Source organism: Perognathus longimembris, chromosome 2 (assembly GCF_023159225.1).
Source record: "Perognathus longimembris pacificus isolate PPM17 chromosome 2, ASM2315922v1, whole genome shotgun sequence".
NCBI lineage: Eukaryota > Metazoa > Chordata > Mammalia > Rodentia > Heteromyidae > Perognathus > Perognathus longimembris.
Window position 1 is genome coordinate 90,708,736 of NC_063162.1, and position 11,975 is coordinate 90,720,710.

An 11,975-nucleotide genomic window follows, 5' to 3' on the forward strand; every position below is an offset into this window, starting at 1 on the left:
TTATTAAGTAAACAAGTAGGCAAGAAGACAAATCAAAAGCAGACAGAAACACAGAAGGGCAGGGGCACACTCTAACAGTGTGAGTGCTGTCATAGGGAGATAGACAAAGACACACAGACACAGACACAGACACAGACACAGACACACACACACACACACAGACACACACACACACACACACACACACACACACACACACACACACGGAGAGACCCAAAAAGACACACAGCTCCTAGGGCTGTTGGGGTATAGGGTAAACGCAGGGGATCTGGCTCCAAAGTTATGCGAAGTTATGCAAAGATACCTGCTGTGCTTTATCTTTGCTCAATCACACCTGGTGTTTCTTTCTGAATTTCCAGGTAAGAATGAATCCTGCCATAAAACAGGTCCTTATCCTTGAGATAAGGGGGCACACTACTATCTGCATTTCAGGACAGGTTGCTTAAGTTTGGGGAAGTATTTTTCTCAGGAAGGCATACATCCTGTCAGACAAGTGTTAATTCTTGGGGTAAAGAATGCATCCTTGAGGAAGGAAGGCATCCTGTTGTCTCTCTTTTGAAGCAAAGATGGCACTTCTATGTTACCAATACCATATTTTGGAGTTGCCTTTACCAGGGCTCAGTTTCCTTAAGTTACCTAGCTTCATTTCTCCTAAAATGACTTTGTTTGCTTAATCTTAAGGGAAGTACATGGAAGAATATCTCCTGTATTTGCTGTGAGCTGACTATATCTCACTTTCCCTTTATCTATACTGTTTCAGTTTCAGATTTTACATTCTGATTTTAATTCCCAGTTTCCTCATTTTTCTATATTGCTCAGTTCTAATTGCAACTTATGGTTGTTGTTATGTCTCCTTTTGACATAACACTCAGCAGAGTGGTCACAGGTGATGTTCAAGGATATGGCATTTTGCTAGTTATTTATTGTATTTTTCACTTGTTTACCCCATGCATTATTGTAATGGGAAAACACCCCGCTCTAATTTGTGCTACAATAGTGTTGATTGGTTTTGATTGAAAAGATTATTATTTCCTGTGGTAGTTGTCTTTTGACATGAATAAAGCCCTTATTCCATGAAAGGAGAACTCAAGTAGCAGAAATACAGCCCTACTCTTCAGAAATGAGAAGCTACTTTTTTTTTCTGGGCCATTGAAATGTTTTTCTGAGGGTCAGGCTTTCACAACCTAGGCTAAAGTAACCTGGAGTTAAAACATTTTTATTTAGTTTTTAAATATTCATTGAAAAGAACCCTTCACTCCAGGTCCTTTCAAGAGTGGAATTGTATTTATTTAAGAATGCCTATTCACATTTGGAAGCAAATTCTCCAGAGATGGCAATAAAAACTAAGTAAGTTCCTATGAACTAGAAGAGGCAGCCAGCCAGGTTTTACAGATGCAGGCGGGACCCTTTGCTGTAATCAACTCATTACAGAGTAGTGATTTAAGGAGGAAGCACTGTATGTAATTTACTTTATTTGGGAATGAAGTTATTAGCTATTCAAAACGATAAGAAATTGTTTTTGGTTGAATAACTGTAAATGTTGATTTTTAAAAATCTGTTCTAGCACTCTCTGAGATGGTCTCCTCTATTGTTCTGGAGGGCAAAGTTGTAGATCATCCACTATTAGAGTTTTCCTTCTCCAAATGGTTCCCTGGCAAGTTTGTATGAAATTATGGTAGTTATAACCTTCAAAACAAAAATATAATGTTTTTCAATCTTACAAACAAGGTATACTTAAGAAGAGTGATGACCTAGATTAGGAACTTGTCTTTTTATCTTGTAATCAGACATAAATGATTAGTATTAGTATAAGATTTTGGTTTAAGTTTAATGATTGGTATTTAATAAAATTACAGGTTCTTTTGAGGAGAAGACCAGAGTAGCTTTAGTTTGGTTAGTAGAGAATTTGTCTTTGGGAGTGGCGCAGTGGCTCAAGTGGTAAAGTGCTAACCTTGAGCAAGAGAATTTGTCTTGTTTTATTGACATTGTCAACTCAGTGCTGAAACTTCTTTTAAAAAGGTATTATTTTAATTGCAAATATTTACAGGGCACAATGTGCTGGTTTCCTATATAAAGCATGTAATACGCCAATCGAAGCAGTTAGTATTTCCACCTCCTTAAATATATTTTAGAAAAAGTTTAACACATAGTGATTGAACATAGGGTGCAGTGTGATACTCAATACCTGTTTATATTATATATTGTCCTAATCAGTGAAGGACTTGCCTCTCCCCTCTAGGCCCATTCTTTTTATGTATCCGAAGATGGAATATGAAGCATTTGCCTCTCCCATCTAAGCCATTCTTTCTATGTATCCAAAGATGGAATATGAAGGATTGACCCCTCCCCCCCCAATTGCCTCAGGCCCATACAGACACCAGGCAGGAACCTCAATGTGGGAACCTGCTTTGATATGCTGCTGGCAGGACATCTCACCTAGGCCCAGCTGTAAACAACCCTTTGTGGGCCAAATGGAAAAGCCCCAACTTCCTAGACCTAGTGGTGCTTTCAATAACCTGCCTCCTTGCTCAGACCCCATATAAGGCTGGTCCCAAATTCACCCCCTTGCACAACCTCCAAACCCGAGGAAGGTCTGTGCCCCTCGCTGTTCCTCAACAAACAGTCCTCGACTGTTGATGATGGAGTCCGGCCTTTTCCTTTTCTGTTCTCCTCCATTTTCCCAGCAATCAGGGCACCAACATTTCTATCTCATTATCTTCACTTTGTATATGGAGCTCTCAATCTTCTTTCTTCTGTAAAATGTACAATAGATTATCTTGAACTGTAATCTCAACACCCAAACATACTTTGTCTACCTGTTTTTTGGTAACTATTATCTGATATCTCTATATCCCCACTTCTCCCCTCCAACATTCTCAACCTTTAGTAAGCAACTGTCATCTTTTTCATTCATTCATTCATTCATTCATTCATTCATTCATTCATTCATTCATTCATTCTTGTACTGGAGCTTTAATTTAGGGCCTTGCAATCTCACTTGACTTTTGGGTAAGACTGGCGTTCTACCCGTTGAGCTATTATCTCCATTTCCAACTTTTTACTGGTTATTATAGAGATAAAAATCGCTGGGATTTGTCTGTCTAAGCTGTCTTTGGCCCATGCCTGGGGCTTGAATTCAGGGCCTGAGTGCCCACACACTTTTTAGCTGGAGGCTAGTGCTCTACCACTTTAGCCCCAGCTCCAATTTTGCCTTTTTGGTAGTTAATTGGAGGTAAGAGTTTTACAGACTTTACTGTCCAGAATGACTCTGAACCGCCATTGTCAGATCTCTGTCACCTGAGTAGCTAAAATTACAGGTGTAAGCAACCGGTGTCCAGCCACAGTGAATACCAAGGAAATTAATTTTAATATAAAATTTAAATACCCCAGAAAATCAAGGGCATCTCTCAGTCTTTTTGGAGTCTGTTAAGACTCTATGCAGTAGATTAAAACTAGAAATCTTCATCTATGTCTAGTAGCTGATCTAGTACCATGATTTCACATACCGAATCCCAAAGAGCCTTGGATTTCTTTTTTGTCTGGTTATTACTTTCAAAGACTTGGCTGGAGAATGAAAGCGTCACGAGTTGAAGAGGCGTTGATTTCTGTGTCTGGCAGGGAGCTACAGGTTGGGCTTTGGCGAGGTGAAGCTCTCTGGGAACATTTTCATTCAGTATATTTTGTTTTGACACTAGGCAGAATTGTTAGTTATCATATGAACAGATAGTACATTACTTCTCTTAATTAACACTTGGCTTATTTATCCTTACAAATAAATGTAAGAATAAAGAATTGAAACTTAAGTATGTTAAATATTTTCTTTCTTCACTTGACTCATGGAATATGATATACAAAGGTCGTATCATTTGGCTTGGTTTTGACATTTTGCTCTCTTGCTTTATTTAAAATTTCTAATCTAGAAGATGAACATATAATTAAATCATGCACCATACCCTTTTAAGTTTCTGTCTTATCTATAACTTAGTTACATATACTTCCTCTAAAAATGTTTTCAATTAAATATATTTAATTACACAAAACCAATGGAAAACTTCCTAACAAATCCACACACAGAGTGTAGTAAATGATAGTAAGTACTGTTTGCATAATTTTGGACTAGTCGACTTTAAATAAAAATATAAGGCTTGGTTATCAAGTCCAAAATAGATAAGAGGATTTTCAAAAATATATTTTATTTAAATGCCAGATGAAATATGCACTTATTTTTTAAGGTAAGTCATGAGTTTTATATCATTAAAAATTACCTTTAAAGTTAAAACAATTTCCTCTAAAATCAGGAAGAAGACAAGGATGTCCATTTGCTCCCTCTCTCTTCAATATAGTACTGGAATTCCTAGCAAGAGCAATAAGGCAAGAGAAAAATCTATAAAGGGGATACAAATATGGAAACAAGAAAACTCTCCCTCTTTGCAGATGACATGATTATTTAAAGAACCCCATAGATTCCTCACATAAATTACTTAAGCTGATATGAAACTTTGGCAAAGTACCTGGATATAAAATTAACCCCCAAACCCCCAATGTTTTCCTGTATGCCAACAATGAGAAGAATGAGATTGAAACCAGGAAAGCAACTCCATTTGTAATAGCCTCAAAATAAAACACCTCAGAATCAACTTAACCAAAGATGTGAAAGAACTCTATGATGCAAACTTAAAATAGTCTGAAAAAAAAAAGAAATTAAAACAGATGTAAGAAAATGGAAAAATCCTTCCATGCTGCTGAACTGAAAGGATTAACACCATGAAAATAGCAATATTGCCCAAAGCGATCTATAAATTCAATGCACTAATTCATCAAAATCTCAACAACATTCTTCAGTGATAAAGAGGAAGAAATCCCAAAATTTATTTGGGATAACAGAAGACCCTCAATAGCAAAAACAAATCCTTAACAAGAAGAATAGTGCTGGAGGAATCTCAATACCAAACTTTAAATTAAGTGATTATACTCATTTGCTAAAATTGTAATGATTAAAAAAGAAAAAAACAAAAATAGGGATGCAGTCATGGCTCCAGAGATAAAATTGTAATGATTAAAAAAGAAAAAAACAAAAATAGGGATGTAGTCATGGCTCCAGAGATGAGCACCAGCTATGAGCAAGAAAGCCACATGAGTTTAAGCTTGAGAACTATCAAAAAAAGATACACACAGGCACAAACATACACCTATATAGTTATCTAATATTTATGTATAATATTTGTATATAGTAGTTATACATAACACTTGTATAATACATATGCCTAGTAACTATATTTGTCTAAGGAAATTTTACTGCGACTACTACAGCACTTTAAAATTGGATATAGACTTTAAAACTTTTCTACCAATTTAAAATTCAAAGGATAATTAAAAATTTTTAAATTTATTTTTATTGTAAAGGTAATTTACAGGAGGGCTACACTTATGTAAGCCAGGTTATGAGTACACTTCTTTTTGAACAGTGTTGCCTCTTCCCTCATTTTCTCCCAGTTTTTTTCCCTCCAGATTCCCCTCTCCCATGTTCAACATAGTGTCCAGTGAGTATCACTGCTGCATTACTTCATCCCTTGTCCCACCATTTCTGTGCGTCTCCTCCCAAGTCAGATAAACTTACATACAAGACAAAAGGTTCGGAAGTAAAAACAACCAGCAACAAAGGGGAAAAAACAGAAAAAGTAACGTAACAAAAAAACCCTCTTGTTTCCATTTCTTGGCATTCATTTTGATAAGGATCAGATGCACATAGCTACTGAGCCTTTGTGATCCTCTCCTAAGAATATCCTCTGTTTAACCACCAAAAAAGCTAGTAGAGCTGTGACTAAAGTGACAAAGCACCAGAATCTGAGCAAAAAAGCTGCTCTATTATAGTCTATTATTTATTGTACTGAAGATATCTACATAAGAGAATATACTTTAGTCAAGAGGCACCTATTGAAATATTACTGAAGTAAAGAGGTACAATGTCTAACTTATTTTCAAATGGTTCAGAATTTTTACATCTACATAAATTGATGTATAAATATAGGACAAGAGAGTGAGAAAGAGAAACTGGAGTAGATATGCAAAGTTAACAACTGACAAATTTGTGCAGAGGGTAAAAGAGCCCATTGTATAAATTGGCAATGTTTCTCTTGGTTTGAAACTATTTCAGAATTAATAAACCAAGACTTAAACAAAAGCAAACTGGTGCTCTGTCAACCACAGAGACATCATCCTTTCACTTTAATTCATGTATTATATTTTTGAAATTTAATATAGTGAGGAAGCATGTCTAGCATGATGTTCCCCTTCCCTTTCATAATTCAGTTAATCATATATACAATACCCAGGGTACCAAAATCAAATACAATGACAACAGGGGCTAAATTATAGGGAAGAAAAACACAAGAAAATAAAAGAAATACTTTCACATAGTACATTAAAAATAACAACTACAATGCAAAACCACTTGTTTCCATATCTTGGAGTTCATTTTGTTTAGCATCATTTTATATGGTCATATGTACATAGCCATTTAACTTTAACCAGCTCAGGCAGAAAGATCTGTGAGCCTGCATCTCCCATTAGCTAGCAAAGTGCAAAACTGGAGGCATTGTTCAAATGGTAGCACGCGACCTGGAGCAAGAAAGCGGAGTAAGGGCATGAGACCCTGAGTTCAAGGCACACACAAAAGAAAATATCTGGAACTTTGGCTGAAAAAAGAAAAATCTCAGTTTCTCTCATGAGGAAACTAATTTTTTTTTCATAGAAAGCACATAGAGAGGTGATGTTATTTTGAGGCCCAGAGGAAATTTTCTAACAGCTTCAAAAAAGACTGCAGAAAGAGAACAAAGAATCATCTTCTCGGAAATTGGGACTAAAGTCAAGTTCAGAGTCCCAATGAATGGCTAAATGGGATATGTTAGCTTTGAGTCAATAATACATTTTGTCATGCAGCAAACAACAGACAATGGGAAGCAACCCACAACTCTGAAGTGTGGCAACAGGAAATGAGTAACTGTAGTAATGGAACCACAGCAATCCAGGATTTCCTGTCAGACCCACCTTCTCCTAAAACTAAACAACAATGTCCACAGTGGCAAATTTTGTCAAAATAAACTGGGAAGGCTTAGCAAGGTAGCCATTTCTACTTGTGATTTTTTTTTTTTTTATTTTTGCCAGTCCTGGGGTTTGGACTCAGAGCCTGAGCACTGTCCCTGGATTCCTTTTGCTCAAGGCTAGAACTCTACCACTTGAGCCACAGCACCACTTCTGGCTTTTTCTGTTTATGTGGTACTGAGGAATCGAACTCAGGGCTTTGTGCATGTTAGGCAAGCACTCTACCACTAAGCCACATTCCCAGCCAGTGATGGACTTTTACATATTGTTTTAAATTCAAACTTGTGTGTGTGTGGCTTCACAGCTTCAGACATATTGATGATGTAACTTAGAAATGCCATTTACTTCTCTCTCCTCAGGTTCTCCTTTCTTTTTTGGCTTGCTGAACTATTTAAGGAGATTTGGGCATCATTCATCTGCACTTCCTTGTAAACACCCCTGCCACCTAGTAGGCTACTTGAAGTCACTCACTTGTCTTATGGGGGTGTTGCTATACACTGGCAGTGTTCAAATGTTATAGGAAGTTGGATTGGAAGTGGCTATGAAACGTGTATGTATGGACTGATAAGCCGAGGAGTCATACTATGCTTATTTCAAATGTGATTTACCCCTGAATTCTCTAGGCAGACTGCTTTAACTCTTAGCACCTGTTTTGGTTAGCTCCATTGAAATATACCACAAAGAATGTACCATAGAAAGTGCAAGGAAAGATTCTCAGGAGCAGGAATAAGTGCATAGAAGCAGCCCTGGTCCTTGGGTATTGCTAAGTAGGAGATGGTAGAATTTTCTGCCGAGCCAGATGGAAACCCTGTGTTTGAGGAGCCCAACTTTGCGTCATGCTTTTTCATTCATTCATTCATTTATTATTATTTTTTTATGACCAGAGCCATTATTAAAACTATGTACTTGCTATGCCCAAATTAATAAATTACCATTATTACTTAAGATAGAATCTGTTTGCATATTGTGTTTCATATTTGCAACAATAGCACACTTTAGTTTTTGTCTTTTCATAGTTTGAGATTCATTATAAAAATTATGGAGGGGCTGGGAATATGGCCTAGTGGCAGAGCTTGCCTTGTATACATGAAGCCGTGGGTTGGATTCCTCAGCACCGCATATATAGAAAAAGGCCAGAAGTGGCACTGTGGCTCAAGTGGCTGAGTGCTAGCCTTGAGCAAAAAGAAGCCAGGGACAGTGCTCAGGCCCTGAGTCCAAGGCCCAACACTGGCAAAAAAAAAAAAAAAAGACTAAAATCATTTAGTACTGGGCTTGAATTCAGGTCCTTGAGCTCTTGCTTGTGCTGTAATACTTGAGTCATATCTCCTCTTCCTTCATTTTGCTGGTTAATCAGAGATAAGAGTATCAGACTGTTCTGCCTGGGGCTGATTTTGAACTAGCCTCCTGAGTAGCTAGTATTACAGGTGTTAGCTACCTGTCTTGGGCTTATTAGCAAATTGTATATGATAGTGCTAGATTCAAATGGGATGTTCTGTTTTTGGAAAAAAACTGAAAAAATTCAAAGATGAGTAAAAAGACAGCCACTTGGCCTATGAAGAAAATTTGATTGAATTGAGCTATTATATAGTCTGAAGATAAACAATAAAATGGATTATTCCTTGCTGTAGCAGTAGTAATAAGGAAAATTTAGTTTTGTGGGCATAGTAACCATTCCTGAGAGGCGTGTAACTTTATCTTCTTCATCTGGGCACAACAAAACTACTCTGGAGACAGAGGTACAGTTTTTGTTTAGATTTGAGAATATAAGTTTAACCCATTTGCTTCCTCTAGCTTTTTGTTTGTTTGTTTGTTTATGCTGGAAATTCAACTTAAGGATTTCAAGAACTTGATTGCAGTACATTGAGCTCCATAGAGACAGCGCAGGGGCAAGTGAGAGCCAGATGGGCCCCCAAGCCACTCTGTGCCTCGCGGAGGAAAACTAAACCTGGGCAAAGGAGATCCTAAGAAGCCGAGAGGTAAAATGTCATCATATGCATTCTTTGTGCATACTTGTCGGGAGGAGCACAAGAAGAAGCACCTGGATGCTCCAGTCAACATCTCAGAGTTTTCTAAGAAGTGCTCAGAGAGGTGGAAGACTATGTCTGCTAAAGAGAAAGGGAAACTTGAAGACATGGCCAAGGCGGACAAGGCTCTTTATGAAAGAGAAATGAAACCTACATCACCTAAAGGGGAAACAAAAAAGAATTTCAAGGATCCCAATGTGCCCAAGAGGCCTCCTTTGGCCTTCTTCTTGTTCTGTTCTGAGTATCACCCTAAAATCAAAGGGGAACACCCCTGAAAACATATGTCTTGGCCATCCCAGAGGACCATGTGGAGATAATCACAGGCGGGAGAAGAAGGTTCATAAGGAGGTTTATTAGTGGGGCCATAGTTCCCACGGGAGAGGGAGCTACATGGCGTCTGCACGTTATCCAGGTGGCAGCTTCTCTCTCTGGGGTTAAAGGGAAAGTAGTTAGGTAGTGAATAGGAGTGGCTCATTAGGTATGGGTGGATCTGGGGGCTAGTGGGAGGAGCTGAGGACCTGAGGCTAGGGAAATGCTAACAACCCCAGCATGCTTATTGGTGAGATTGCCAAAAAACTGCGAAAGATGTGGAACAACACTGCTCCAGATGACAAGCAGCCTTATGAAAAGAAGGCTGCAAAGCTGAAGGAAAAATATGGAAAGGATATTGTTGCCTAAAGGAAAACCTGATTCAGCAAAAAAGGGGTTTGTGAAGGCTGAAAAGAGCAAGAAAACGAAGGAAGAGGAGGGAGATGAGGAAGATGAAGAGGATGAGGAAGAAGAGGAAGACAAAGAGGATGTGGAAGATGATGATGAATAAGTTGGTTCTAGTGCAGTTTTTTTCTTGTCTATAAAGCATTTAGCCCCCCTGTACACAACTCACTCCTTTTAAAGAAAAAAAAATTGAAATGTAAAAAAACAAAAAAAGAATTTAAAGAACTTCTAGAATTTAAGGTGTTCATTTTAAAATTTCTTTCCTAATATCATTTCAGGGAAATTAAAACTCTACTAACATCTGGTTTCCCATAAATGTCACAAAATCATTAAGTAGTTTCAAATCTTTTACAGAGAAAATTGGAATACAAAATTAATAGATATATAATCAATATAAAATTAAAATGTGTAAACAATAATATATATTTGTATGCATGTGTAGGTCAATTTAAGTAATGAAAGCCTGGATACATTAAAAATCAAATCAACCTGTTCTATTGTCTTTAAGACTATGTATTTGTAAGGTAAGAGTTATTTGGTTTAAAGGTTTATTGTCTCCAAGGCACAAATTTTCTCATGTTTAGTTGAGAATTGTTTTGGAAAGAGAAAAGAGGAGGAGAGAGGGTAGAGGAGGAAGAAAGAGAGATGGGAAGGGAAGGGGAAGGGAAGCAAGAGGAGGGAAAAGACAAGGAAAGTCCTTTAGCAAAACCACGATTCTGGGCAAAACCCAGTGGACCCCCTCCCCAACTTTCCTTCTCTTCATGTCTTCCATTGAGTTCTGGCTTTGAACCTTTTAATTATAGTGATAACCTACAGGTGTTTTCTAGTTTTGTTTTGTTTTTTTCCTCTGACTCTGCTTCTACCTACATCACTACCTCCATTTCAGCCGTTCACTTTGCACTTCAGTTCATGTTTTGGCTTTTCTGGTGACTTCCCAGGTTGGACCCACCAGTGCACTGTGGTAAGTTTGACTGAAGAAGGGTCAATAGAGTAGTCTGCTTACTTATATTGCCTGTAGCTAATGCTTATATCTAGTATTTCTTTCTTTATAATAGCAAATTCTTTTCACCACAATGACACTAAGTATATCCATTGCTAGAAATTTTAGCATTACATTTAACCTCAAAACAAGCAAGCAAGTATCAATCTATATCACATGAAGAAAACTACTGGTAAACAGAAATGAAAACATATTTGATGATACGCTTTATGTTGTGTGTGTGTGTGTGTGTGTGCATGCCTGTCCTGAGATTTGAACTTAGAGCCTTGTGTTTTCTAGGCAGGTACTCTACCATTTGAGTCATGCTCCCAACCCTACACACATAATTTTTTAAACAAAAAATGGGACCAGTTACATATTTTTCATCTAAAATAAATGGCCACTGCCCCATATTACTATCTTTTTCAACATCATTTTCCAGTACTTGCAGAATAAGCCATTGTCAATGTACTTCATCAGTTAGCTCTTAACTTAGTAAATTTAGGCTCTAAAGTTTTGTTTTTTTTTGTAGTAGTAGTGGTATATGAGTGTCTGCGTATTTAAATGTGAGGAAACTATGGTATTTCCCTTAGATTTATTTTCCTAAAATGTACTCATGCTTTCTTGAGGCTCTCAGTCACACACACACACACACACACATATATATATATACAATATTTTCAAAGTATAGCAATTTTCATCATTGAGTCAATTTGGAATTTTGAATCTCTTGCAAGATCATTCTGTTGTGATAGATTGTGACTAAAAATTGAGTGAGCTGAACATTCAGAGTATTTTTCCCCTTAGATTACCATCCAAGTAATGGTTATATTATTTTTTACTTTTTAATGCTTTCTTGATTTTGTCTTAGTTTATTTCTGCATTTTGTTTGTGGGCCAAAATGAAAATTCTGGAGACAGGATCTTTTCCTTTGCCAAAATCTGGTGCAAAATTGATGATGATATATAAAAAGCAAAACACATAAAATATCATGGCACTCTGATACGGAAAACGTTTGTTTCGTTTGATTATTTTCCTGTGAAAACTTTATTAGCTTCTGAAATACATGTGAAATTGAAATTACAGCCTTGGCATGTAGTGTCGTGCTATACTGGTTGTGGGGGACACTCGGCTCTGCACGCTACTCCCGCCGGCGG

The 11,975-nt window shown here is 37.3% G+C and overlaps 1 pseudogene; it reads left to right on the top strand.

Moving 5' to 3' along the window:
• The first annotated feature begins 292 nt into the window (after nt 1-292).
• On the top strand, nt 293-10,018 carry LOC125345100 (annotated as a pseudogene).
• The last annotated feature ends 1,957 nt before the right edge of the window (nt 10,019-11,975 follow it).